Source organism: Dipteris shenzhenensis, chromosome 24 (genome assembly GCF_047967505.1).
Source record: "Dipteris shenzhenensis isolate YYH24624 ecotype China chromosome 24, Dip_SZ_1.0, whole genome shotgun sequence".
Classification (NCBI taxonomy): Eukaryota; Viridiplantae; Streptophyta; class Polypodiopsida; order Gleicheniales; family Dipteridaceae; genus Dipteris; species Dipteris shenzhenensis.
Window position 1 is genome coordinate 41131169 of NC_141619.1, and position 24903 is coordinate 41156071.

Consider the following 24903-nt stretch of genomic DNA (forward strand, 5'->3'; position numbering starts at 1 on the left):
TGATTCCTGCCGTTGTTAGTTTGAGTTTTCTCTAGTTTGCTATCTCTAATATGTTTCGTTTTGTTTCTAACAGTCTGCAATCATGTATCTCATGTACTATACTAACGAAAATGGCGAGAAGGTTTACACGTTGCAGGTATTTCCTCTGAAGTATAAATATTTTGGCGGGTCGGTTTTGCCCGTAATCTGTTTGTGTCTGTTGTCAAATTCTTAGGGATGCTAGTTTTCATAATGCTTTTCGGGCCACGCTTTGTTTAGAGCGAGTTAGTCGAAAAATGTGAAGACACTTCCGTCCATGTAGCTGCATGCTACTTGCGTATTGAAGAGAGAGAGAAAGTCAGGTTCAGGTCCAACTGAACAGGAATGGATCCCTCTCTCGTTAGAAATGGAACGCTATTGCCAGCACAGAAGTAATCACCAGCTTTTGACCAGGACCGGCCAACATGCGTCTGATAATTCAAATCAGCGTTGGAATGCTAATATTCACCGCTTAGAACTGTGTTAGTGGAAATGTAAAGGGTGAAGCTAAAGCTAGATGTGAAAATGTGAAGGGCAAAGCTAGATGTCAGAGGTTATGGGTCAATGCCTACGCCTTCACTAGTTTCGCTGGCGAAACTAGCCAGCGAAACTAGTGAACACTAGTTTCGCTGGCGAAACTAGTGGCGGAAACTAGTGTTTACTAGAAACTAGTGAACACTAGTTTCCGCCACTAGTTTCGCCAGCGAAACTAGTGAACACTAGTTTCCGCCACTAGTTTCGCCAGCGAAACTAGTGTTCGAAACTAGTGTTCACTAGTTTCGCTGGCGAAACTAGTTCACCACTGAAAATAGTGGCGAACTAGTTTCGCCAGTGAAACTAGTGAACACTAGTTTCGCTGGCGAAACTAGACTAGTGTTCTCTCGTTGTCTCCCTCTGGCTGCCACAGAAAGAGCGCACAGCACCATTTCCTTTCCAGCGCCCCACGTCCGAACAGCCTTCATCTTCTTGTGCAAGCTTCTCCTCCAAATTCCGGTCTGGCTCTACAACATCAGACAAAGTCGAACCCCGAGGAATGTCTAGCACTGTTTGTCCTTGACGTAACAATTTTAACTCGTAGTTAAAGCTTGCATCCACAGTTCCTGCTCTTACCGGAGACGGAGAGGCACTAAGAAAAGGAACTGGACAGCAGGAGTTCGGGGAGGCAAAACGGCGTGATTCATTAGAATGCGCAAGCTAAAGCAATCCTGAGACCCACATGTTTTGGCTCAATTCAGTGCAACAACCAGTCGACGGAACTTCCAAGCAGCAAGGAGCCTGTGAGCCTCGCCTTCGCCCTTCTTTAGGACGACCTATTCTTTTCATATTCTTTTCATTGAAGCAACTTTTGCCATCTTGTTTGAGAAGCACAATTACGATGTTTGAGAAGCACGGGAGAGAAATGCTTTCGTCCTGGGAGAAGAAAGCAAATACTTTAGCAAGTGAAGAAGAAAAAGAAGAAGTGCTTACGAAGAAATAAGAAGCACAAGGAGTGTTAGCAAGTAGCCACCAACAGAAACAGTCGATCGCTACCGCCTCTACAGAGAGAAATCGCATCTTCTATATCAGCAGCGGAAATGACAATTCTAGCTGATATCCTTTCCTGCGTAATGAACAAATTTCAAGAGCTCCATCAAAGCTATTCCGACGCTACCCAAGCAATGGAGCGATTTCCAATCAAGGTGCAAACTTTGAAACACATGAAAATCCTCTCCCGGCTATGGCGGACCCAAGCTCCACATTGCTTCTCCCCTTCCGCCGCCCCCGTGATATGGTAATAGCTCGGCTATGGTAATAGCTCGGCTATGGTAATAGCTCCCACGAGACGCCTTTGCCATCACTTATGCATTTCAAGGCCTTTCTAAGCCTTGCCCCGTGACCCATCAGCTGCCTCCTCTTCCTATCGGCCACGTCAATCTTCCTATCGCTTTGGCCTCCATTCCATAGCGCCGATTCTTGCGACAGCTTCTCTGTTTTACTAGTCTCTGAGATTCAGAGGTGGCAACCAGTCCGTCGACGGAACTTCCGAGTGGCTGCCTGCAGGTCGACCGTGGTACAAAATTTTCGTCCGTCAACGGAGGTTCATTTTGTTTGTATTTCCGTCAACGGAGGTTCATTCTGTCTGTATTTTTGAACGATGATGGGGTGAGAAGGGGAGGTGACCGTTTGGGGGGTTTACCGTTGTTTGGGAGTTTCCCGCCAATCGCTTCATTTTCTTCATCTTCTTCTTCTTCTTCTTCTTCTTCTGCGGCTGCATCCACCTCCATTTCCCGCTCCCGTTCCCTTTCAGCTCACCCTCTCCTCCGTCAGTCATCCTTCCCCCCTCTCCTCACACTTCTCTTTCTTTTCTTTCTTCCACTACCCTCCGCTTGCTTGTTTTGACGCTCGGAACTCGCATCTTTTGTTGGCGAGAAAATCCCAGACGTTCCTGACATTAGTGATCAAAACTGACTTTTTCATGGCGATCTCCCCACCACTCGCGTAGCCTGCAGGGCTTGCTGCCGCGCCCCTCTTCACGCACGCACTTGGTTGCACTTGAACTTCGGGTTCATGATCCTCAACAGATTCAACCGGAGACTCGAAACAACGCTCTCAAACTCAGTTTGGGCGCACTGTTTTTATAAAGTCTTGATAGTTTTTGGGGGGGGAGTGGGCGAGCCAGTCTCCCTTGTCGCTTGTTTGTCCTGTGCAAAGTCTCATAAATCCCTTCGTTCACTAGTTTCGCTGGCGAAACTAGTTTCGCCAGCGAAACTAGTGTTCACTAGTGTTCTCTCGTTGTCTCCCTCTGTCTGCCGCCTTCATCACTCAGTCCTTCCTCTTCCTCTTCATCACTCAGTCCTTCCTCTCTCTCCCTCCATACTCCCTTCATCACTCGTCCTTCCTCTTCCTCCATGCTCCCTTCATCACTCGGTCCCTCCTCTCTCTCCATGCTCCCTTCATCACTCGTCCTTCCTGTCTCTCTCCTTCCCTCTCCCTCCAAGGCTCGCTTCCACCTATCTCTCCATCCACGCTAACCACCAAGGCTCCTTTTCACCTGTCTCTCAGTCTGAATTTCCATGCTTTCTTCTGTTCAGCTGTATTCTCCCGTGCCTTCACTCTGTCATTTTTCAGATGGTTACACTCTGTCATTTTTCATTTAATCATTTCAAAGATGGTTTCACTATGTCATTTATTTGTTTTTCTTCTTGTGCAGGTGAGCTTATTGAAAGTTGTGCAACAAATGCCTCCAGTAAGTTTGGTTTCTTTTTCTTTTTCTAGTTGCATTTCACCTTTGCATTTTTGCAAATCTTGTAATTGAGTTCTTCAAATGTGTAGAGAAAGAAACGTGATGTGTCTAGTCCTATCACAAGGAAAGGTGGCAAAAGGAAGAAGCAAGAGTCAGAGGTCAAGAATGAACTGAAGGAGCTTGAGCAAGTTGACATTGAAAATGATATTGAGGATCCTGAGGACAACAAGGATAAAACTATAGATGAACCATCCAACAAAGTAGGAGTTAAAGATGATGTGGAGGATATCATTCCAGAGTGTGTTGAGAGACCTTCAGGTGCAGATATTTTAGAGCTTCTTACAGTAACTAAAGAAATTCCACCTCCTCGAATTCCCTTGTGTCGTTGTCTCATAAACCCAGTTGTGCGTCAAATTAGGAATGATTTGACCATTTTGAAAAGAGCATTTGAAATAGAGGGATACATTCCGACAAAAGGATCTTTTATTCTATCTATCAAAATGCCTGATGGGTCTTCGAAGGATGTTGATGATGTCACAAGAGAACGTTGGGACAAGAATTGGAGCTTAGTTAATGATGAGTTTGAATCAGAGATAATTGGCACACCATGGAGCTTTCTATCAAACAAAATGTTCTTCGTGTGGGAAGGAAATCATCGTACAGCATCTTGGATGGAAAGCATAGAAGAGCTTTACACAAATATCAAGTCTAGACACATTAGAGTGCAAGCTCAAGTTATTGAACCGGAAGCAAAGGATGAGCTTAAGCTTGTTGCTGCTCTGCAAAGATTTAACTTGTAAGCCTTGTTGTTTATGTTTTCTATATTGAGATGGTAAGTGCTTGTAAATGAAACCAATTTTGATCCATTTAAGTCAATGGTTGCAGGCTTAATGAAGATGCAATTGTTGTTACTAATCTCAAGGATTATTTGTACCACACAAGCACACTCGTATCTTGTGATGCTCAATATTTTACTCAGGATTTTAGTGAGGAGGAGAAAAAAGCTATTGAGTTGGCAAGACAGAAAGAGGTTGGAAGTGGACGAAGGGTGTGGTATCTACTCACCCAAACTATTCTTGGGAGGATGGTATTTGCTGTAAGTATTAGTTCTTTAGTTTATATATTTTCTTTTTTTGTGACTTTGCTTTGTGTTCCAATAACATTATGATGAGATTATCTGTTTATGTTGAAAGGGGAAATGGAAATCAGATTTTGAGGCTCAATGCAAGAAATTGCATTCTTCCATGCCAAAGGATGAGAGAGAGTCCAAGATTCATGAGATTAAAAAGACTGTGGGAGCAACATATCGAAGAAAAATTACACGGGTAAGTTTTCAATTTACCAAATTTTGTATTTATAGATCACAAATTTGAATTTGTAGTCCACAAAATTCTATGTTTTATATCTCAGATATTTGAATTTATAGTTTGCAAATTTGAATTTATAGTTTTCAAATTCTAATTTTACAACTCATAAACCATAATATATGATTTGAAAATTATAAATCTATAGTTACAACTTGCAAATTTTTAGTTTGTACTTTGAAAACCTTAATATATGGTTTGTTGTGTGTATCAAAGTCTCTTCTAAAACTTTACTATTTGGCAGATGCTTTCAATAGTCAATCCTTCCCATGGCAAGGAGTGGTTTAATATCCTTTGGAATTTACCATTTGAGGATACATCAATGAAGATCACTTTGGAGAAGCTTTACCAAGTATCAATTGCAACCTGTTCCAAGGCAAAGCAACTATCTATTCTTTCTCTACTTGGTGCAGATGACAATCTAAAGGAGAGTTATGGGATGCCTATGACTGACCATGGTTTCATACCTTGGCTTGCAAAAGAAATATGGATGGACCATGTGTTGGCAGATGCTGGGCGATTGCTTGACCAAGTGATGAAATCATCAAGCATTGAGGGTGCAGCTACACTTCCAGACAGTCCTTCTATTCTGGAATACTTTGATGGCATTATAGTGAGACACATGCCTTTTTTGTTTGAGCCTTTTGCTTCATTGATGACAGTTGCTGTTGTTCCATCTAAGCAAGTTGATCTTACAAATGCTAGCAGACGATTGGTTTACAGGTGCGTTTTGGCTTTCGTTTTCAATTGAAAGATATCTTTGTAATACCTTGCATTCTCTTATATTATCCTAAAAATCATTTAGGTATCTCCATTATCTGGCTGCAAATAAGAGTCTTAAGGTGGTACCATCCATTTGCAAGGCTTGGACTATGCTTGCACCTGCTACTTATTGCATGTACACCTCTCATATTTTTAGAGAGAATAAGCATAAGGATGGTCATATATTGCTTACGGAGTGGGAAAGGAAGCACTGCCCTTGGTGGATCGAGATGAAGGCTGGAACATGTATCGAGGAAGAGAAGGAAACTTATGATCGCCATTTAAAAGGTGAGTGCAAGTCAAACTCGGGTTCGTCGGGCAACATGGATGAGGCACAAAAGAAGAGGCTTGAAGAGGAGCAAAAAGCAATAGTAGAAAAGCAAAAGGCAAGTCATGTGACTCCAAATAACAAACGAGGTGGAAGACCTAAACCAACGGGCACTTCTAACACAGGTCTATTTTCTTATAACTCTTTCTTTCATGTTTCAAAGTGATTAGAAGCTTCCTACAAATTTAATTTAGGATTCTTTGTTATTGTAGACAATGATCCACGAAAGGAGGAGTCTCTTCTTAGCAAGAAAGTGTGTAATACGGATATGGTTTATGTTCCTTTGTCCACTTTCTCATCATTTGCAACTCGTATCTCACAAGAAAACTACAAAGTTTGGGAGTATGATTATGTATCACTTGGAAAAGAAGTTAAGCAATACAAGTATGATGGGGCTTTTCAAATCATAAGAAATTTTTACCATGAACTTGGTGGCATGAAGAAGTCACGCAATGGAAAAAATGCTGCATGGAGTGTGGATTTTTGCTTGATTGACCTTCCTACAGGATCAATAGTGAGTGGAATCAAGGGTGGAATCCCTGGATGGAACATTCTAAATGAGGAGCATATCTCATGCTCACTTGCTATTGCTTCATCTGTGATGGATGATTATGGATGGACATTGGTGATGTGTTCACCTGTATCCACTTCATTCGTTGAGCGTTTGGCAAGACAAATGAGACTAGAGGTTTCTTGTAGGTGAGCAATATATCACAGTTGATAATGTCTGTTTATGTGAATTGCATTCAGCTATTGGTATCTTATAGTTAGTACATGTAGATGGATCGTGGAGACGGGAGATTGCATTGATGTTGCGGATAATGTTGGCTTTGGTGTCAAGGTATGTCATTTGGCTATTTACATGATTGTCATGTTCTTGTTTGTTCGTATTTTAGTATTCTCCATTAACTTTTTCAATCTATGTTTTATGTAGATTACTGCCTTTCAAATCCTATTGTTCTCTAGGATTGGCAAGAAGGCACATCACTATCTTGATAGGGCAAATAAAGTTTCCCAATCCCTTAAGGTGTGCATGGACAATTATTTCATCACTCATTACTTGCCTTCAAGTGTACGGGAGGTGTACGGTGCATAAAAGAGGGAAAGGGTGGACAGTGGCGTGGTGGGTTGGAGAAGAGTAGCTCCATGATGTTGATGTTCATGGAGTTGTTGTGTCCGATTGGAGGCTCTGTGCTTGAGCTTGGTGCAGGTACAGCACCTGGGATGAAAGCAGCAATTCACTCAGGACGTCCATGCATGGCAGTGGACAATGACAAAGAGATTTGCACAGGATACTTAGAAGGCATGCTTAGAGACAACTTCACAGAGGCAGGGCCTTCAAGTGTGAATCAAGCAATCCTCATGATAGATGATGAGGAGACAGACTATGACTTTGATGCACCTCTTGATTAGTGAGTAATTTATTTGATCTATGTGTATAATTTAAGCATGGTTAGATACTGACTAATTGAGCTTAGTGTTCTGCCTTGCTATGCAGAAGATGTGGCTACCCAAATGGCAGGAGATAGCACATTCGATTATGAGTTGGTGGAGAGGCATCATGGGCATCTAGACTACATAGATGACTTGGCTGATGAGGTCTAGAGAGCATGTCCTGGCTTTTTATGGATTGATGCAAAACTTAATTTCTCATGTTTTCATTATCATCTCATGTAGACCTGGTTTCTTATGGATGGATAGCCATTACCTTCTTATGCAAACCTTAACTTCTTATGGATTGATAGATTATGGCTTCTGAATCATGTGATTTTAATGGTCTTTGACCTAATAATATGAACATGTCATAGTTGTTTTGGAAATGTATGGCAAGTTGTAATTTTTAGGTTTGAATTTTTAGGTGAATTCATAGTTTACATCTTTGATTGTTAAAATATATATCCATCCCTCTATTGAGTTTCAAAAGACTAAAAACAAATAATTGTTGGCAATCTCACAAGCTTGAGGGGAGGTATTAATAAGCATATCTACTTAAAAGTGAACAATGCCACTAGTCCTAATTTTGTTGGCATGTTGAGGCTTATAGAAAATACAATGAATGTGCAAATATAATACACACAATTGCATCATGAGAGCATTCAAACCAAGGGTATATGTCTTTGGCTCTTTGTACCTTGGTACATGCATGCAGCTACTATGAGAGCTGTCGATTGAGGTTTTTAAAAAAAGATATTCCATAAAAAAACATTCATTCAAGTACAACTCCATTGAGTGTTGCTCGGATAATCCGCTCAAGGGTTTCCGCTCATAATATGTACGCACCCTCCTGGAACTGATCTGCCATGTCCCTTGTCAAGTTGACCATACGCTCCACGTACTTGTAGCGGGTCCCGTTCTCCGAAAGATAGAGGAAGGTAACGGACACCACATAGGCATTCCAAGAGTTTGCAAAACCGATAAATACTTCAAACTATCGTTTAGGCAACCATAAAACTACAAGTTACGGTCTCATCAAGGCAGCTTTGTTGTCTTCTGAGTTGCTTATTGTGAATGAACGCTAAATGTTTGCTAAGAGGCACAAACAAAAGCATGTGCGGCAACTTACTGTCTATACGGTTCACTACAGCGGTGAACAATTGCTCCTTACGAACCCCGTTTGCTATTGTTAGAATTGTCCGGGAGTCTCGAACGTCCATAAAAACGCTCATAATGGCCAAACATATCTTGTTCTCCGAGCAGAGGTCCGGCAGATCCGAACCATTGCTAGCGCTCATTGCTAAGGTAGTCTCTATTGTATCCCGACCCTGTTGAAAAAGCACAATGTCTAATGAAAACCTTCTAAAATTGTGGGGAGGGAGGTAATGAGATCGTTGCGAAGTTCCACAAACAATTTGGTCTTCCTGTTATGATTTCGAGAGCTTTACGTTCTAAAGGAGACGAAAGCGCAAATCCAGCATTTCACCGTATATATGTAAAAGGTCGTATAATTGCACCAACTTATGTCCTCCAGTTGGCAAGGACAAGCTACGGATCTATTTTGCGGATCATCGACCAGTGCGGCTGCATCCAGCTTGGAGGGGATAAGAATAATCCGGGATACTCGGAATGCTGGTTGTGCCATGGCCAAGACGACAATAGCTGCTATCGCTAATGCCCCAATTACAAGCAGCTGTAACATCTCATTGAGGTATGTAATATTGGTACCCATTTTAAGATTCCCTCAAAAATTCATTAAAATTATAACTTTTAAAAAAAAAGGTCATATTTTGTGTAGTGAATTTTTCAAAACTTCTAAAATCCTATCAATACATAATGCCCACAAATTATGAAGGACCTTGACCATAGAGCACAATATCAATGTGTTTAGAAAAATCAAGAAGTCTGTAATTTTTTTCCTTCCTTTGACCTTTTATTTTCAATAAAAAAACTACATGATACAACTTTTATTCCTGCGTGTAGTAACATAACCTTATAAAAATTCTTAAATTAAACTTTTAAGTATCACATAAAGTACTAAAAGAATAAAAAAATATCATGAAAGTAATGGGAAAAAGTAAATGCCTCCTTCTTCAAAACATTCAACGTATGTAAATGATGGAATGTAATGCTCAGTCCTTCTTCGATTCCCCAGAATCATCATCTTGAGGGAAGGCCTACTTCATGATGTTGATCTTGAGGGAAGGTGTTGAGAGTTCACGCTCATATTATACATGTAGAGACACAACCACGTATCTGCACACTCTCCATATCCTGGGTAGTCGTGCATGGTCCACATCAAGATACCCCTGACCAAAATATCATTGGTATGTCTAAGAGCTTTGGAAATATCAAAGACCTGCACTCCGCTCCATAATATTTGTAACTCCTCTATCAAAGGTGCCATGTACACGTCCATATTTTTTGCCTTGTACTTCCCTGGCACAAGTAGTGCAAGCATGAGGTGTCCCTTTTTTATTGTTAGCCATGGTGGGATATTGTAATTCACCACGACTATGGGCCATGTCGACCAAGATGTCGAGCGTAACCCAAAAGGATTCATGCCATCCATGGCAAGCCCAAGATGTAAGTTGCATGGCTTCCTCACAAAGTCCGACCACTGATTGTTTATGTGCTTTCAAGCTACACAATCTGCGGGAATCCTCAATGTGTCATCAGTGGACCGATGAGATGCATGCCATGTCATCAACTCCGCTATGGATTTGCATCAGAACATGTGTTGTATTCTTGCAATGATGGAAAAGTGTCTCAAGACCTTTACTGGTATCTGCTCACCCTACAAGTCATCTCTATATCATTGTTCTCCACATTTCGGACAACTAGCCAAATCTCCATGCTCACGATGAAAGAGATCATAGTCATTACAGCAAGCATGGATGGTATCATAATCCATACCCACCATTGTTAGCATCTTCTTCGCTTCATCTCTTGATGCGGGCATGGTATTTGGTGCAGGAAACATCTTCTGGACCTATCACAATACATAGTCTTCGAATAATGATGATTCGGTACATATGCTTTGTTTCCTTTCCCTCTTCTTCCTCTTATGCATGAGCATAAGCATATGTCTCCTTCTCTTATGCTCATGCATAAGCATAAGCATGAGCATATGTATCCTTCTCTTATGCTCATGCATAAGCATAAGCATAAGCATGAGCATATGTCTCCTTCTCTTATGCTTATGCTTATGCATGAGCATATGTCTCCCTCTTTCAATCTCTTTTCCTCTTTTCCTCTCTCTTTCCCCCCCTCTTTCCTCTCTTTCAATCTCTTTTTCTCTCTTTTTCTTTTATGCTTAAGCTTTCTCTCTTTTTCTTTTATGCATATATGCTCATGCATAAGCATAAGCATATGCTTTGTTTCCTTTCCCTGTTCTTCCTCTTATGCACTCCTTATGCATAAGCATAAGCATATGTCTCCTTCTCTTATGCTCATGCATAAGCATAAGCATGAGCATATGTCTCTCTCATGCATAAGCATAAGCATGAGCATATGTCTCCTTCTCTTATGCTTATGCTTATGCATCAGCATATATCTCCCTCTTTTAATATCTTTTCCTCTTTTCCTCTCTCTTTCCCCCCTCTTTCCTCTCTTTCAATCTCTTTTTCTCTTTTTCTTTTCTACTTAAGCTTTCTCTCTTTTTCTTTTATGCTTATATGCTCATGCATAAGCATGAGCATATGTCTCCTTCTCCTTCTCCGTCTCCTTCTCCTCTTTTCCTCCTTTCCTCTCTCTTTTCCCCTTTCATCCTCCTTTCCTCCTTTCCTTTCATGCATAAGCATAAGCATAAGCATATGTCTCCTTCTCTTATGCTCATGCATAACCATAAGCGTGAGCATATGTCTCCTCCTCCTTTCCTCCTTTCCTTTCATGCATAAGCATAAGCATAAGCATATGTCTCCTTCTCTTATGCTCATGCATAAGCATAAGCATAAGCATGAGCATATGTCTCCTTCTCATTTCCTTCTTTCAATCTCTTTTTCCCCTCTTCCTCCTTTCCTTCTCTCATGAGCATGTTTCATTTTCCTCTTTTCCTCTCTCTTTCTCTCCCTCTTCCCCCTCTTTCGATCTCTTTTCATAAGCATATGTATTTGCCTATGCTTAAGCTTTCTCTCTTTTTCTTTTATGCTCATATGCTCATGCATAAGCATAAGCATAAGCATGAGCATGAGCATAAGCTTTCTCCCCCTCTTCCCCCTCTTTCGATCATAAGCATATGTATTTGCCTATGCCTATGCCTATGCCTATGCTTATGTTTGTTTTTTGTTTTTTGTTTTTGTGTTTGTGTCTACATTAGACATAAGATCACGTCGCACGTTCGACGAGTACGGATAGCTTCATAGGAGGAGACCACGATCTCTATGCTCCAGAGGACTTTGATTCCTCTTAGGCGACACCTCAGGGGCCTACCCCTGCGACCCGACTCCTCTTGGACGTAGCACTGCGACTACCCCTTAGGGAACTCCTTTGCTAGCAGCCCATGGCTTTGTCGAGAGTCTCGACGAGTTCGTAGCACAGATGACCTATGATGAGGCAGCGAGATTCTTCTCTCTACTATCTTAGAGGACCTCAGCAATTCCCTCTCCTACACCGATGGCTGGACCTACTGCCCAGCCGTCCCCTCGTGCCCCTTCGACCGAGGGGTCATCACCTACGCGTGCCTATCGTAAGGGAAGGAAGAGTAGGAGGGGCTGCTTATGTTGTGCTGACTCGAGAGATGTAGACGAGTCAGCACACTCACATCCCTATAGGTCTCCACTTGGTCCCGAGACATAGTATCAGTCAGGTCCCTTGTCCTCTCCTACTCCCACTGCTACTCCCTGCTTCGGAAGCACTCGCACAACTTCCACTCGCTCCGACTCTACCACTACCACGAGTCCTCCTTACCCAGTCGAGGACCTCTCCTATCAAATCACAGCTGTCAGAGAGATAATAGAAGATAGAAAGGGCAAAACAGTGATGGCCACCATGAGGCGGTTGATGAGCCACCACTTCAAGAGCAGCATTGCTACTGATTGGCAATATTAAGATGATCAAAAGAAGTAGGCGGTCATTGATGAATTAAAAGAAGAATACCCCAACCTACCAAATTGGGAGTTCAACGAGAATTATATGCGAGAGCGCATGGGTTTAGTCTTGAAGCATCGTAGATCAACCTTGCGTACTTCAATCACAAAGGGGATGGCTAAACCCAGTTGGGCAGACAAAGCTGATTGGAAGTTCTTCAAGAAGGAGAATAGGGACCATTCTGAAATGTTCAAGGGTCAGAGGAGGGCTGCGAGGAGATGGCTGGACGTCGTAGGTGCTTCGCACTTTGGTGCAGACAGACGGTTGGCATTCGAGGCAACCGTGGTAAGTCTACTTCTTCTCATTTAATGTATTGTTCTTTTTGTTTTACTACATTTCTTCTCATTTAATGTATTGTTCTTTTTGTTTTACTACATATTACATGCACTTTATCTAACTCTCATAACTTGGATCCACAGCAAGCTGCGATGGGTCATCTTCCTACAGATGCAGAGACGCGATGAGGACGCGATGCACGTTTCGCATAGGAACAAAGCCGTGGTTTGTTGAGGCACAAGAGGCAATGGGAGTGACGGTCGATTGTGCTGAGGTGGCTGCTCGCACGATATAAGTCTACTCCTACTTGTAATCTCACTTTTTAAATTGTTTTATTCTTTAAGTTCCAATCTAATTTTCAATTAATATGGTTTCACTCTTAGGGTCAAAGCTCGAGCATCCCATCATCGGAGGTGAGCGATCACGAGGGCCACGGATCAAGCGCACCTAACGAGGGTCAGGCAGCAAGTGCAGCTCACGAGGACCAAGGATCAAGCCAGCAAGACGAGGACGAGGAGGACAATGATGATGATTCAAATGACTAGTAGTAGTAGTTTGCATATACTTCGCTATGTATATCATTTTGTATATCAGCTCATTTGAGCGATTTTGTATCACCCTTTTCGAAAGGGTAATTTTGTAACAAACAATGTTGTATATCTTCGACATGTATATGCTTTTGTTGCTCGATCATTTCATTTGAGCGATTTTGTATCACCCTTTTCACAAGGGAAATTTTGTAATAAAAAACTTTTTTTTATAATTACAAAAAAAAAAGACATTAGTGGGGCAAAACAGGGCTTGTTATGGCCCTGTTTAGCCCCACTAATGCTTTTTTTTAAATTCAGTTAATCGTCGCTCTATAGCGATGTATATAGCAACATTTACCAGTGTCGCTATATAGCGACGTTTACTAGTGTCACTATATAGCGACGTTTATTAGCATCGCTATAAAGCAACGCTTTATAGCGACCGTTCTGTTTCGACGCTTATAACGACGTTAATAACGACATTTGTGCCCGTTTAAAAAAAAAAATAGTGTAAAAAACGTCGGTATTTTCATCGAAAAAGGGCCTGTGCCTTGTAGTGCTTGTTCTCTGACCTTAAAGAAGAGGAAGCTCATATCACCTTTGGTCAATTACTTGCTTTATCTCCAAAACTATGGAAGGAATGGGGAAAGCTAGCAAGCACAAGAGTGTCAAAGAAGAAAAAGAAGAAAAGTGACATTCCTGTTGTTCAAAAGTTAGATATAGATGTTGGTGATGATGTACCTATGGTTGATGTGATCATTGATGGTCAAGTGATTTCTAATGTGTACATTGATGGAGGTGCATCGATTAATGTCATGAGTGAGAAGACCATGATAGTTGCTGATTTAAAATACTCTAGTACTACCTCTCCTTATCGCATCAAATTGGCTAACAACACTAGGGTTAAGACCTTGGGAGTTGTGAAGAATCTAGAAGTGGATGTATGTGGAATTTCTGTCGCGACTACTTTTCAAGTGATCCCTACCAAGTCGGAGAATTGATTTTGTAGGAAAATGATAAGAAGGTGCGCTACAACAAAAGTCACAAAAAGAAAGTTATCAAGGAGGAGTCTTCAACGTCAAAGACTTAAAGAATGAAGAAGAAGAGACAGGGTGTAGCTCCGAGGAGTCCGCTCAGAGGGTGAGGTGGAAGGAGTGGCCTTTGGTCTTTGTCTTGGTGCTGATCGGGATGAGTCAAAAGGGAACAAGGTGGTGGTACAAGAAGATCCTATAGAGACACGTCATGTGGAGGATGTGGAGCACACTAAATGATGCCAACGCAATGAAGGCTTCTTGGTGATTTTCTATCAGGTAATGAGAAGCTCCAGTACTTGGATATGTTAGATGATTTTCCATGTCTCTTTGCAACAAGCTATTCACAGGTTTGACTAGTCTCTCTTATGGAGCACAAGATTGAGTTGAAGCCAGAAAGCAAGCTAGTTGTGCAACGCTTAAGGCGATTGGGGGTGATCTAAGCTGAGGCACTAAAGAGAGAGGTAACACAACTACTTGAGGTGGGATTCATCTTTCCTATTGATGATTCAGAATGGATATCTCCCGTAGTTATCACACCAAAGAAACGAAATAAGTGGCGGGTTTGTGTCAACTTTCGTCCTTTAAATGCATGCACTAAGAGGGATCATTTTCCTTTGCCATTCCAAGATGAAATACTAGACCAAGTGGCAGGGCATGATATGTGTTCTGTATGTGATGGGTATTCTGGGTACTTTCAAATTCGTATTCGGGAGGAAGATCAAAAGAAAACATCATTTGTCACACCTTGGGGAGTTTTTTCTTACAGAGTGATGCCTTTTGGGTTGACCAATGCACCAGCTACATTTTAAAGGTTCACGATTCAAGTGCTCGAGCCTTACTCGAGAAAGTTCATAAGGGTGTTTTTGGATGATTTTTGCATTTATTCTCGGTGCATAGATCACATGGAGAAGTTAAAGATGGCCTTAGCTAGGATTGATGAAGCAAAAGGGTGTCCAAATCCTAGCAAGTGCCATTTGGCTCAAACAAAAGTATTCTTGTTGGGGCATATTATGTCTGAAGAAGGCATGCAAATGGATCCTGACAAGGTTCAAGCAATCATGGCATTGCCAAGTTCTGAGCCTTAAAGAGAGCTTCAGTTTCATCCAAATCGGACCAACGAGCGAAAAGGTATGAGCAAAATACTGACAGGGGGTCAAACTGTCATGAAAAACACCTACTCCTTCTACTGGTGCCGACTTGGAGAATACTACCTCCATGCTTAGACTTCATCAATGATCCAAGTCTCATAGAGGTTGCCTAAGAGGGAAGGAAGAGCCCCCTTTGTGGCTTGGAAAATAGATAAACCATGTATGCGCAATGAGCGGCCGAATAGACAACACTTTTGAGCACTTTGGAAGAGAAAACAATGGAAAAAGAAAAGAGACACTTAAGAGAGAGAACCTGCAGTGACCTTCATTACTAATAGAGCAATGCAACTCAAAATACTACAAACACAAGGGAGAAGAAGAGGTTTCATACGTACAAGAGGGAGCAGAAGCTCCAAGACTACTCATAGAGAGAGAATGAACTAGAGAGAGATGGACTCAAGAGTCTACATAAGAGAATATCTACAAGAGGGAGAGAAGGCTCATGGAAGAGGCTTGAGGAGACTAGAGCTACAGCAACATGAGGCCTAATGGTGGAAGAGATGATGAACAAGGGAGAGGAGGGCTCCTTTTATAGAGATTTTGTCACCCTCCTTCACCCATTTACAATTGTTGCCTGTAGATTCCTTTCCCCATCAATCACATAAGCCTGTATGTTACCATCCATGTCCTTTTTGGCCACTCTTGCCATGTGTCCCATCAAAAGATGCTTAAGACTCTTAAAATATTGAGAAACTCAAGAGTCTCCCCACATGGAGCCCATAGGGATCCTCTCTTTTCCATATGTCCACATCCTCCTTAGGAATTCTAGAAGGACTCCTCTTGACTCCACACTCCTCCACATGCCTTCCACATGCTTGGCATGTGATTTCTCTTATATTATTGGAACACATGGACATGAGCCCACCTATTTATATGACTCACTCTTCCTATTTTCTAAAACCCCCATAATATCCCATACACAAATAACTCTCACCCCATACCAAGGTATTTATCATTCATACACATGGTATTTACAATGATCCATTCCACTCATCCTCTTAATCCCATACAATATCTTAGAAAATAGAAATAAGTGAGAGCCGCTAGGCTATCACTTGATACTCAAACTCTTATCAAACATAGAAGGAAGCAATATCAATGCCAAATAAAAAATATCAACTTTTGGCATCACAGTGGTTATGAAGTAATGACTTGCAATCCACTTTAATTTTAAGGGGACCCTTAAAGTACCATCTTATCCCATTTCTCAAGGTGATGGTTACTTTATTCCATTACTTTTTTCCCCCATCTTTAACATACCATTTCATCTACTCTAATGGCACCTATTTCACCTCTCCTACCAAATTCAATTAAATTAATTAGTTTTAGGGTGCATGGAGACTTACTTAACCTATGCTTATCTATGGCTTCATTTATTTATACTTTGATCACCTATTTTTCTCTATAGCTTAATTTATTAAACATTAATTAACCTATGTTTCTCCATGGCATAATTTATTCAATGCACAGGCTATGTCTAAGGGGAGCTTCCCAATACCCAAAACTAAGATTGGAACCCAAAACCTTCATTCTCCTATGCATGAGTGCTACCACTAAGATATAAAGTAATAATATATGCCCTTTCCTTATAATAGTATTATAAATCATCCCCCTCCCCCTTTGGGATGTGCTTTTCTGTTTATTTCTCTTCATAAGTGATCCCCTCCCTCCCCCCCCCAAATCTCACAAGTCCTTCCCTCTCTAATGCCCCTCCGCCTTCCCCTTTATTGAGCCTTTATTTAATTCACAAGTAGCATGACCCATTTACGACGGGTTAGAGACCCACTCTGTTGGGTCTCAAGGTGGGATCTTTAAATGTTTTTTATTTTAAACAAATAAGTAAAAATTGATATAAGTAATATAAGATGCGAGTGAGATTTCTTCCATCCAGAATCAGAAACCTCAAGCCTTACATAACAACTTTTATTAAATGTTCCACATGATTTAAAGATGTGCATATACCAAGCGCCTAATGATCGACAGTGGATTGGAATGGTTCTTAATAAATGAGGATTGTATGGATGACTCTTTATTTCGATGTTTCAAAAAAATCAAAGAGCTTCCTAAGTTTCAGAATATGTGGTGGAGTTGAGCAAGACTACACTACCAAGGCCATTTCTAGAATTCAAAGAGTAGAGAGAAGGACCCAGTTTATTGATGAAAGTTTTCCAGAACCATTGTTGGCACACTAATGGGATTAATATAGTTCTGTTTAAGGCTTTGAAAGAAAGAAAAGGGAAGAGAGACTCAAGAGAGGGAATAGGAAGTGATCTTCATTGTCCATAGAGTGAGGCTCCACTCCAATGCAACTCAAAATACTACAAACACAAGGGAGAAGAAGAGGTTTCATATGTACAAGAGGAAGTGGAAGCTCCAAGACTACTCATAGAGAGAGAATGAACTAGAGAGAGATAGACTCAAGAGTCTACATAAGAGAATATCTACAAGAGGGAGAGAAGGCTCATGGAAGAGGCTTGAGGAGACTAGAGCTATAGAAACATGAGGCCTAATGGTGGAAGAGATGTTGAACAAGAGAGAGGAGGGCTCCTTTTATAGAGATTTTGTCACCCTCCACCCATTTACAATTGCTGCCTGTAGATTCCTTTCCCCATCAATCACATAAGCCCATATGTCACCATCCATGTCCTTTTTGGCTACTCTTGCCATGTGTCCCATCGAAAGATGCTCAATGATGTACTTGTCAATAAAAGCTTCATCGCTTACACCATTTTTGAGGAGCCATATGTGGGTGCACCAACACTCCATAAGAAACCATGATCATGTTGGCTCCCTTGATTTTGGAATTCTAAAACAAAAAATAAGTCAACAATCAATCCCAAAATGCTCTCATCTTTTTACAACAATTATTTGAGAGGTTGGAATCTGTGCATGTAATATCTAGCCGTCGTACGGGATTTGATGGTATCATGTCACTCATGTCATTTTGTGTTCCTCTATTTGAGTGGCACTATCAAGGGTCTCAATGCTTTGATAAGAATTGTAGTAGGGGTTGCCATAATCTCTCTGCGGCCAAGAAAGTAATGAAAAAGTTCGGTGGCCCAATTTAACAAACCATTGCAAATAGCTCCCTTTTTAGATGATGCTTGTAATCTGCAAATGTATGCAAGCATGTGAAGTCACAGTAATCGATCCTTGATTGCAGCAGCCTGTCGATGTTTTTGTCAACCAATGCATCCTTAGCTTGCATGTCATCCCCCATAGTTGCCCTTTGCACATGCAAACCCACGTCAATGAAAGAAAAGGCTAGACAAGAACCTTCATCATTTTGAAGAACAGGTTCTCTCTAGAGAAAGAGAGCCGCTTGTCCTCATTCATTAGCTCCCACTTCACAACGTCTTAGTAAGTTGTTCTTTCTAGAATTTTGTATGCATGTGGATGCCCATAGAACAATGTTGGGACTACTAGTTCTTTGCATTGCTTGTCTTTGAAAATACTCACTGGCAAGAATCCTTTGGAGATGCTTATCTTGGAAGTCGACAACCTGCTGGGTTGTGTACAAGCCATGGAGCAAAGTGTCCATTTCTATGTCATTGTCTGGGCTAGATGTGAACATTGTGTCATGGCCCTTTGTCTCTCTGATTCGTCCTTTTGTTGCAAGGTGCTCTACCCAAAGTGGATTGATTTGGACGTTGTTTTCCTCATAAAGTTGGGTATGTACAAGTTCATGCATTGCACACATTGTTGTTGCAGGCCATGCAACCTGCATTTGACTAAAACAATGACTATTGCGTTGTCAGAAAGAAAGTTTGGCAACACATGTTGTGCTCTATCAGTATCTATGAAGAAATTAACAACACTTCCATGTAGCCCATATTGACCTTCGTATGTGAGTTCTCTTATTTGCACAAATGGTATCCTTAAGTTTACATGGGCCAAAATACAAATAAGCTATCATCGTGTTGAGATATCGAGCTCCACTAATCATATGCCAGGGTGACCTTGTTGGGGTAAGTATGATCAAGGGCTTGCTCTATGGTGCATGTGTGCATCTAGGGGAGTCACATGTGTTTTTGTGTGTGTTGTAAAGGCACATCAAGTGCTATGATGTGTCTAGTGTGATGTGTCTAGTGTGTGACCTAAGTGATGATGTAAGACAAAGGCAATCCCACTGATGTAGGGATAGATTCCCACTGATGTAGGGGCTGATTGCCACTATGTTGGGAAGGTATTACCTTCTCCCCCTTTCTATAAGAGAGAGTCCTCTCTCTCACAATCATAATAGAGATCTACCATCTTTCTTTCATTGTGCTCTCACACCTCTTGCAAGATGCATCTATTCTATCCTACGGGATTCTACAAATGGTATGAGAGCTTTAGGTTCTAGATCTAGCCTAGCCTAGCATTAGATGCTTTCTCTAGCATAAACTACTAATTTCTCAAAGCTTCTTCATCTTCTCTATTTTTCTCCTTCTTCCTCAAATCTTTGAGAGCTCTGTTCTCTGCCTACAAGCGACCATTACTCAAACCCTCTGTGCTGCAGACTCCTCAAACTTCTAGCTACAAGCATTTAGGGAAATTTCGACTGTACGCGCAATGCTAACGCGAACACTCCTCGATGAACTTTCGTGCAATGCCGCCTCTGTACTTACCTATCTGGAAAATCCTCTGAGCCCAAGTTGCATGACACTGTAGGGAACTTGCTATTGAAATTTGAGCTCATTTGGTCAAGAGATGGAGGTGCAACAGACAAAAACCCAGTTGGTTTTCTCAAGCATCTACAGGGCGACTTGACACAACATTTCGCCCCTTCTTGCTGGTAGCTCTTCTCTAGTATAAGGGCTTTCTTCCTGCATAAAAATCCCCTTGAATAGAGCTATGAGCTGTGAGAATTGCACCCTCCAAGTTCTAGTCTCTGTTTTGGACAGTTTTGACAATGTTGTGAGTTTGATGCTACATTAGATGCTACTTTAGCGTTTCTGATGTTTTAAAGTGTTGAATAGCTTCAATACAACTATGGCTACAGCTTTGATTTAAGTTGCTATACCTGGATTTGCTTGGAATACTTTCATTTAGCCACCTCTATGAAGGATGCAAGTGAAAGCATCATTTCCATTATGTTTTGTAGTATGGAATTTGGTTGCAATCCTTTGCTACTCTAAATGCTTGTGTTCTAAAGCTCTTCAACTCTTTCTAGACTTGTAAGAGAGTAGACACTACCCATTTTGGGTTAGACCCTCTCATGGCTACCTTCTTGAATATGGATAAGTTCAATGGTAAAGGCTTTCACACATGGCAGATGAAGATTAAGTCTGCATTGATGAGGGAAAACCTTTGGGGGCTTGTCAAACCTGCTTCAACTTCTTTTTCAACAGCCTCTAATGCTAGAGAATCCTCAGCTCCGACATGCTTGGCAAGAGATCCTGCTAGAGAGGAGAAAGTCTATGGCATCATTGCTCTTGGCTTAGGAGATGACTATATTCATCACATTTCTGATTTGGAGTCTCCTTTTGAAGCTTGGTAGAAGCTTGATATTATTTTTGGTGCTAGCTCTCACATCTCAAAATTGTCACTTAAGATTGCTTTCTTTGAATTGAAGATGGCTAGTGGCACTCCTTTGGCTGCCCATGTCAATCATATGCGGAGTCTCATGACTCAACTTGCTTCTATCAACTCTCCAATCACTACAGATGATGTAATGGCAGTGTTGCTCAAAAGTATGCCTGAAGATTATGATCATGTTGTTACCACTTTGAAAAATCTTTCTAATCCTACTCTTGAAGGTCTTATTACTGCTCTTCAAGAAGAAAAAAGGCACATGGAACTCCAGAAAGGCAATGACACAGCCTATGCCATAAAAATTCAAAAGGGCAAGTTTTCACCTTGCAAACATTGTGGGAAGACTAATCACCTCTCAAAAGATTGCTTCAAGATCAATCCATGCAAACATTGTGGCAAAAACAATCACCATGAAAAGTATTGTAAAGCCAAAAAGGAAGAAACTACAAAGTCAGAAACTGCCAATCTACTTTCATTTGATGAGTCTCCACATGATGAAGACTATGCTTTTTAGGCACTTTGTCTTTTTTGTTTATCATCACTTGGTCAAATTTTAGGTTCTCTACCTCGAGTAGTACTCCAAAAAGAATATGTAAATCACCTCTGGTCACCATATGATGTAGGCCATGTGATATGTGTTTTGACTGTGAACCTCATACCCTTGGGAACCCTTGCTAGCATGAGATCCTAGCCATAGATAGATTAATCCTTGACCACCATGAGATGGCATGAGAAACTATGAGACTAGATGTATCCTTGACACTGCAAGAGGCAACGCCTTGAGGGGGGGTTTGTTGGGGTAAGTATGATCAAGGGTTTGCTCTATGGTGCATGTGTGCATCTAGGGGAGTCACATGTGTGTCTGTGTGTGTTGTAAAGGCACATCAAGTGCTGTGATGTGTCTAGTGTGTGACCTAAGTGATGATGTAAGACAAAGGCAATCCCATTGATGTAGGGATTCATTCCCACTGCTGTAGGGGCTGATTGCCACTATGTAGGGAAGGTATTACCTTCTCCCCCTTTCTATAAGAGAGTGTCCTCTCTCTCACAATCATAATAGAGATCTACCATCTTTCTTTCATTGTGCTCTCACACCTCTTGCAAGATGCATCTATTCTATCCTACGGAATTCTATAGACCATTGTGCAGTTATGTCACCGACTTGTTAGCTACAGATGCGGTTGGTACACCGCCCATGAATAATAGCTAGATGACAGCTATCTTTATGTACTCTAGTTAATGGCTCAGTTAGTATGCCACCTAGGTTAGCTAAGTTTGGTTTGACACCCACATATAGGGTTCACCTATTCTTTTGGTACTTAGAGAGAGTTCTTTTGGCTTTCACAACTAAGAAGAGGAAAACTCTTTTCAGCCTCCACCTTTGTGTGTATTCCCCCATTGTGTACGTGAGAAAGTTGCAAGTGAGACTCATTACTTCTCTCCCACTCTCTTCACATGGTATCAGAGCTCGGTTCGTGGTAAGGAGCTCAAGAAAGCAAACCAAGTTTGCGGTTTCTTGGTAAGAGGATTAGTGTTGCTTTCCTTTTTCGAGTTTAGGAGCAAATCTCTGAAGGTAGCACAACCGGAAAGTGCAAGAGTGCACTGTCTCAGATTGGGACGCCCTTCGCAATGTGGCGAGAGGGTAGTATATGACTATTTTTTTTATTTGAGGCCATTTCGGGGCCCATTTTGGTGGCGGAAGTTTTCCGCAGGCACTCAAAAAAGTGCTACGTTTTTGCTATGTGACCACTATTCCACAAATCGGTGAAAATTTGCCGCAGAAATTGCATCGTATGCCTATGCGCAGAGATATTAGGAGTGACAAAATCATTCTTATTGCCTGTTGATGCAAAATCGTCACTAGGAAGTGATTGTGTGGTCAAATACCACTTTCGTTAGTTTTGCAGATTTGCCCTTGTGAGGTAGAAGTTGTGTTTTTTACAGTGACAAAATATTTTTGCAGTGTTCTATAATGGCGTCTGATGCTCTTTCACAGATAGTCACTGAAAAGGTTGACAAGAACAACTTCCAAGCATACTCATAAAATAGTCCATACTGCAATGTGGACTTCAGATACCTCAGTATGAGTTTGGCCGCATCCAAATGCAGTTTCCTTGGAGCCTGCATAAACTGACTTACCAACCCAACATCATAGCTCAAATCTGGCCAAGTAATAGTCATATAAATCAGACTTCCTACTATGCATCTGTACATAGTAGGGTCTTCCAGAAGCTCACCTGCATCTGCGCTCAACTTCACATTCTGCTTTAAAGGAACTGAAATAGGCTTACAGCCTGTCATCCCATACCTGTCATCCCATATTTGGACAGCATGTTCAATCCATACTGCCTCTGCAAGAGCCATATTCCACTTGTGGATCTAATCACCTCAATGCCCAAGAAGTAACACAGCTCTCCCAAATCTTTCATCTCAAACTTCTGCTTCAATAGCATTTTCACATGAAAAATATCTTCATCACTATCCCCTGTGATGATCAAATCATCAACATAAATGACAAGCAACATAATGCCTTTCTCTGTTTTCCTCACATAAAGTGAGAAATCTGCCTTGGAAATCTGAAAGCCAATAGTGACAAGATACTGTCCTATCTTGTCAGACCATGCTCTGGGTGCTTGCTTCAAGCCATACAAGGCTTTCTTCAACCTGCAAACAAACTCAGGATGAACAGCATGAACATAACTTGGTGGCTGCTCCATATAGACCTCTTCTTGCAAATCACCATACAAGAAGGCATTCTTTACATCCATCTGATGTAAAGACCATCCCTTTGATGCAACCATAGCAATGACTGCTCTTATGGTTGCCATCCTTGCAACCGGACTGAATGTTTCTTCATAATCAATGCCATATGTCTGTGCATACCCCTTGACAAGTAATCTTGCCTTGTATCTGTTCATAGAACCATCTGCATTGTGCTTCACCTTATAAACCCACTTGCAGCCGATTGCATTCTTGTCTTTAGGCAAAGGCACCAATTCCCATGTAGCATTTGCTTCCAAGGCATCCATTTCTTCATCCATGGCTTTCTCCCATTTTTCTTTTCCCATGGCTTGCTCAAAAGAAGTGGGTTTTGGTTCATGTATCACTTTGACCATACAGGAATAGTGAATGGCTGTAAATCCATCATATTTCAGCCTATCCACAGGATACTTAACTCTGGTAGACCTGTGCAAAATAGGCTCACTACCAAGTGCTCTCAAAACATCCCTTGTCTTCCTTACTCCATGTGTAACAATAGAAGGAATACCCAACTCATCATGATCAAGGCTCTGTTTTGAGCCACTGGATTCACCATCCACATAAGAGTGACCTACATTCACATCAAACATGGGCTGATATACTTTCTCTTTTCCCTTTTGTGATACTTGCATACCACTATCTGCATTGCTTTGAGGAGATCCTCCTGATCTCAATCTGCTTGTCCATGGCGAAGTATGTGAACCATTGCTAGAGGACACTACAGATCCACTAATATTTTGTGATTGCTGCTGTGAATTCTGTGCAGCATTACCATTTTGTGCATCTACATCATCAATCACATTTATTGGTTTATACCAGCTGCTCATCTCATAAAAAACAACATCTTTGCTTACTGTAAACTTACGAGTAGAAGAGTCATAGCATCTATACCCTTTCTGCTGTAGAGAATAACCAATAAAGATGCACTTCTCAGCTTTTGGATCCAACTTGGATCTCAACTCATCTGGCACATGAACATAGGCAATGCAACCAAAAACTTTCAAATGAGAAATATCTGGTTTCCTACCAATATACCTCTCATCTAGCGTCATGCCATGTATTGCTGCAGTGGGAGTCCTATTCATTATGTAGACTGCTGTAGCAATTGCTTCAGCCCAATAATGATCTGGCAGGTCTTTTTGGTTGAGCATGGCACAAGATACCTCTCCAATATGCATGTTTTTCCTTTCTACTAGTCCATTTTGCTGTGGGGTATGACTGCATGAATATTGCTGCTTTATTCCATGTATGAAGGGAGTGGGAGAGAAGTAAGGAGTCTCACTTGTAGCTTTCTCACATACACAATGGGGGAATACACACAAAAAATAGTCCATACAGCAATGTGGACTTCACATACCTCAATATGTGTCTAGCCGCATCCAAATGTGGTTTCCTTGGAGTCTGCATAAATTGACTTACCA